Source organism: Arachis hypogaea, chromosome 20 (genome assembly GCF_003086295.3).
Source record: "Arachis hypogaea cultivar Tifrunner chromosome 20, arahy.Tifrunner.gnm2.J5K5, whole genome shotgun sequence".
NCBI lineage: Eukaryota > Viridiplantae > Streptophyta > Magnoliopsida > Fabales > Fabaceae > Arachis > Arachis hypogaea.
Window position 1 is genome coordinate 78,591,709 of NC_092055.1, and position 5,523 is coordinate 78,597,231.

Sequence of the window (5,523 nt, forward strand, 5' to 3'; positions counted from 1 at the left end):
AGTCAATATTTTATTCTGAGCCAATATAGCATTCAGAGTATCAATTTCAAGAACTCCTTTCTTTTGAGGCGTCCCATTACTCACAGGATTCCTCTCAGAAGTGTACATGAACTGGTTATTAGCAACCATATCAATGAGTTCTTGAGCTTCTGCAGGCGTTTTCTTTAGGTGAATGGATCCACCTGCAGAAGTATCCAATGACATCTTAGCTAATTCAGACAGACCATCATAGAATATATCCAGGATGGTCCATTCTGAAAGCATGTCAGAAGGACACTTTTTGGTCAGTTGCTTATATCTCTCCCAAGCTTCATAGAGGGATTCACCTTCTTTCTGTATGAAGGTTTGAACATCCACTCTAAGCTTACTCAGCTTTTGAGGAGGAAAGAACCTGGCTAAGAAAGCCGTGACCAGCTTATCCCAAGAGTTCAGGCTGTCTTTGGGTTGAGAATCCAACCATACTCTAGCTCTGTCTCTTATAGCAAACGAGAAAAGCATAAGCCTATAGACTTCAGGATCTACTCCATTAGTCTTAACAGTATCACAGATCTGCAAGAATTCAGTTAAGAACTGAAAGGGATCTTTAGATGGAAGTCCATGAAACTTGCAGTTCTGTTGCATCAGAGAAACTAGTTGAGGTTTAAGCTCAAAATTGTTTGCTCCAATGGTAGGGATGGAGATGCTTCTTCCATGTAAATTGGAATTTGGTGCAGTAAAGTCACCAAGCATTCTCCTTCCATTGTTATTATTTTCGGTTGCCATCTCCTCTTCCTGTTCGAAAATTCCTGTAAGGTTGTCTCTGGATTACTGTATTTTAACTTCTTTTAGTTTCTGTTCATACCCGGGGTCAAGCTGTCCGAACCGGGATGTTCAGTAGCGAAGCGACCGACCTGTTCAGGTCAAGCAGACCGACTTCTTTACGAAGAAGTCGGTCAAATCGACAGCAAAGTCCAATAAAAGGGCCCAAATAGAGGAACACGACCCAGAATCCAAAGGCAATCCCAGCCTATAGTGATAAAGGCGGTTCCCTTGAAGATAAGCTGACTTCACTCAAGATAAGATAAGATAAGATAACTAACTTATCTTACCAGAAAGGTCAGCCCACGCTACTATAAATACACTGGAGCACCCAGGTATAACTCATACTCTAATTCTACATAAAAACCTGCTTAATACCCATGCTAACTTAAGCATCGGAGTCTCTTGTAGGTACCCCCCACCCTCCGGTGGCCAAGGATCAGCAGTGCAGCAAGTCCAACGAGTCGGACCCAACAGCTCCGGCCGTCATCAGCCAGCCGGACACGTCATCTCCGACCAGTACAGAAGATCTCATCCGAGATCGACCTCCAGTTTCAGGTAACCCTCGGAACATTGGCGCCGTTGCCGGGGAACCTGGAAGTCATCCCAAAACCATGGTGGACGGCCATGACAACGACCACGATTCAGATCTGGAAAACAGAACGCCACACAAGAACGCGGACACTACGCTAAAGGATACCCCGGAATCCAACGGAGACAAAAACTCACCAAATCCGGGAGCCATGGAAGCACTCCAAGATCGTTTGAAGCAGCTAGAGAAAGAAACCCAGCAACAACGAGAGATCGGAAAAGATCTACAAAGAGAAGTATGGCGACGTCGAGAACTAAAAGAAAAACTACAGCAATTAGAAGCCGACCTCAAAACAAAAGCTCCTCGGACCACTCCTGAAGAAAAACCACACAAAGAACAGGACCCATTCACCAGGGAAATCATGAAGACCAAAATTCCAAAGGACTTCAAGCTTCCGGATATGGTTTTGTACGATGGCACTACAATGAGGAAGCAAACTTCCAACTTCAGAGAGAAGAGCTCGACTTGTTACCCGAAATCCAAGAAAGAGCTCGAATCAGGGAAGAAGCTCTAAAACGCCGAATGGCTTCCAGGTATAATCAAAGGGTAGTACCGAGAAATTTCACAGAAAATGATCTCATCCTAATCCGAAATGATATCGGAACAACTCGACCAGGAGAGGGAAAGCTGGCAGCAAACTGGAAAGGACCCTACTGAATTGTAGAAGTACTTGGAAAGGGCTACTACAGACTGTCTGAACTCGATAGACGAGAGCTTCCCAGGTCATGGCACGCCTGCAACCTCAGAAGGTACTACAGTTAGAAAAGATAAAAGATCTCATCATTGGATGCACTCTTTTTCCTGAAAAGGTTTTTTAATGAGGCACCAAGTTGAGATTCAAACAATCCCATATGTATATATTTGCACTTTTTCTTTAAATAAAATATATTTTAGATATTCTACAAAGATTTCAAGACGCATTAATCTGAAGCATTCATCATCCGATTATAAAGCAACAGATCGGCAGAAAGTGAAAAACAATTTCACTGCACGATCACGATAAAGACAACCGTCCGATAAAGGTGAAAACGCAATTCACCCAAAGGGCGATCTAGAGATGACAACCGTTTTCTACAAATCGGCAAAGATGAACACAGAATAATGTAAGAAGTTATCGAAAGTGATCCAAAATAGGACCTGACGAGGTCTTACGGATTGCTAAAATAATAACTTAAACACTGGCCGACGTTGAGAAGTCGGACCAAGTCAACACAAGTTATAAGTAAACCCTGGAAAGAGGTCTGGCCAACCCTATTAAAGAGGATTACTTTAACTTAGAAGGGCTCGACACGACAAAGTTAGCCCAAAATGAGAAGTTATCAAAGTAGTCCCTGAAAAAAGATCTGACAAAGATCCAAGAAAGAGGACTACAAATAACTTAAAGGAGACCGATATAACCAAGTCGGACTCCTACTACTTAAAAGTTATCAAAGTAGTCCCTGAAAGAGATCTGACAAAGATCCAAGAAAGAGGACTACAAATAACTTAAAGGAGACCGATATAACCAAGTCGGACTCCTACTACTTAAAAGTTATCAAAGTAGTCCCTGAAAGAGATCTGACAAAGATCCAAGAAAGAGGACTACAAATAACTTAAAGGAGACCGATATAACCAAGTCGGGCTCCTACAACTTAAAAGTTATCGAAGCAATCCGTGAAAGAGATCGGACAAAGATCCAAGAAAGAGGATTACAAAAATAACTTAAAGGAGACCGATATGACCAAGTCGGACTCCTACAACTGGAAAGTTATCGAAGCAATCCCTGAAAAAGACCTAGCAAAGATCCAGGAAAGGGATTATAAAAATAACTCAGAAAAGGACTGCGAAAATAACTCGGAGGACTAAATTGAAGAAATCGGTTATAAATTGTCGGAAATGCAAGACGGAGCGGGAACAAACCAAAAATCAAGTTAGACCTACGTAGTCACAACCTCGAAGGATTCAAGATACAAAGTACAAAGCAATCCAAAAGAGATACCAAGTCAAGCACAAAAGCGCGATATCATCCACAAGGTTATAAAAGCCTCAGAGGCCACCAAAATCTATCTCAAAAAAGCTAAAGCATGCTACCATTTGTTTTTCATAAAAAACAAAAGTTGCTGGGCAAGCAACGAGAAAGTGTCAGCAATCAACAAAACATAAAGAGTTTAAAAAAGCCTACAAGCCGGGCCAACTACATATCCAGAATGAAGATTAAAACTAAGGGTCAGAAGATTTTTTAGCAGCATCAGGCTGAAGAGACGGAGGCCGAGTCTGAAGAGGAACAGCATCTACAGTACCGTCATCCCGGTTCAAGATCTGGCAGTCAGGGTCGGAAGCGGGAGGACCAACCTCGGCAGGGACAGCAGAAGGCGACACCTTGGTAGAGGCTACAGGAGGAGGATCAACATCATCCTCATCCTCGTCATCAGGGACAACCTTGCCATCCCTGACAATGTTCTCCAAGCTAAAGAGGGTCAGGTCGGCCTCGGGAGCAATAACCCGAACTTGTTCCCTCAGGTTCTCATAGGCAGCAGTTACACTGCCAACAAGATGACTTTGGAGTTCGGAATAATCAGCCCGGGCATTCTCTAACTCTTCTCTCAGACGCAACACCTCCCGGTAAGACGTCAAATAACTGTCCTTATGCCGCATAGCCGTGTCCTCGGCCAGTTTCAAAGAGCCAGCCAAGGAAGTAGAAATAGCCTTTTCATTTTCCAAATCTTTCTCTAACCTGGCCACCCTTACTTCAAGCTCCCCCTTTAAATCCTTCATCCGATCAAATTCCTGTTTGGCCTCCTCCATAAAAGCTTTAGTGGCATGGAGAGGAAGACTTTGTGCAGTCCGATATAGGGCCGCCCCATGTGTGCCAACTTGATACCACTCCGGGTGATATAATCAAAATGATGAAGAATCAACACGTCATCCATAGGAAGAACACCATAAGGGCCGATTTGTTGATCTACAAACTCAACTACATCAAAGTCAGGAGTATCAAGGTTGAAAGGTTCAGTTGTTCTTTGCTTCTTACTAGGAGGGGGACCGGAAGCAGCAACGGAAGATTGTGGAGGATCGACCTGACGGACCCGAGGAGTAGGAATTGCTCTCCTCGGCCCGGGAGAACTCGGTATAGGAGGTTTAACCAGAGGTTGAGAAGACCCCTCTCCGGCCGCTTTGGCTGAGAGGTTTAGTGCTGCGGTCGCCTTCTTCGCCTTCTTATAGGCTCTCATGGAATCATTATTCTTCGACATCTCTGAAAAACACAAAAAACAAAGAACAAGTTACAACACAGGAAAAACAAAGCCCGAGAGCAAGTATAAAAGCAAATCAAGCAGTACCCAAAGCAGCCCGAACCAAAGATGGATCACTCAAAAATCTCTTCGTGTCCAGGTGGGGTGGCTTCCCCCACAAAACTTCAAGAACGACCACAAAGGCCCACTCAACTTCACTAAGCATTTCCCACGTGTAACGTGGCACTCTTACATTCTTTTGCCACTCCAGAGGAAAAGCAGGTTCATCATTTTCATCAAGAAAAAAGGGGCGAACCCCCTCAATAGCACGGACTCGGAAGAAATAGTTCTTAAAATCTTTAAACGACTTATCATACATGGCAAAAACTTTATGTTCCTGGGCCGACCTGAAAGAAACCTAGGAAGCTTTCTTTTTGGAGGAACCCCCAGGTTTGGCCGAGACAAAAAGATAAAGGAAAAGAGTTTCAGAAGGTGTTATATCCAACTCCTGACAAAGAAGTTGAAATATCTTGATGAAACCCCAGGAGTTGGGATGCAGCTGGGATGGGGCAATGTTGCAGGACCACAATAAATCAGTTTCAAAGGCAGTAAAAGGGAAAGTAACGTTCAATTGACTAAAAAAGTATTCATAAGCATAGAAAGAGGGACGCTCCCCCTCGACAGAAGTCAGAAAACAAACTCTCTCATCAGAGTCAGGAGCAACAAGCTCATAATCACCCTCGCAGGAACTGCTAGCACAAATCCTATGGCGCTTCCTCAGCTCTGTACAAAATTCAGCATCCACAATAGAAACACACAACAAAACAAGGGAGTCCAGCCAATCGAACATCCCCTCGGGAACTCTGGAAGACATCTCTACAATGTTATTGCGAGAAGACATGAGGCCAACTAAATCCTACAAGT

The 5,523-nt window shown here is 43.7% G+C and overlaps 1 non-coding gene across 1 annotated transcript; it reads left to right on the top strand.

Annotated features, from left to right (window-relative positions):
* The first annotated feature begins 258 nt into the window (after positions 1-258).
* Positions 259-366, top strand: LOC112787250 (small nucleolar RNA R71). Its single transcript, XR_003194672.1, has one exon. It is a non-coding gene; the product is annotated as a small nucleolar RNA R71 (small nucleolar RNA).
* The last annotated feature ends 5,157 nt before the right edge of the window (positions 367-5,523 follow it).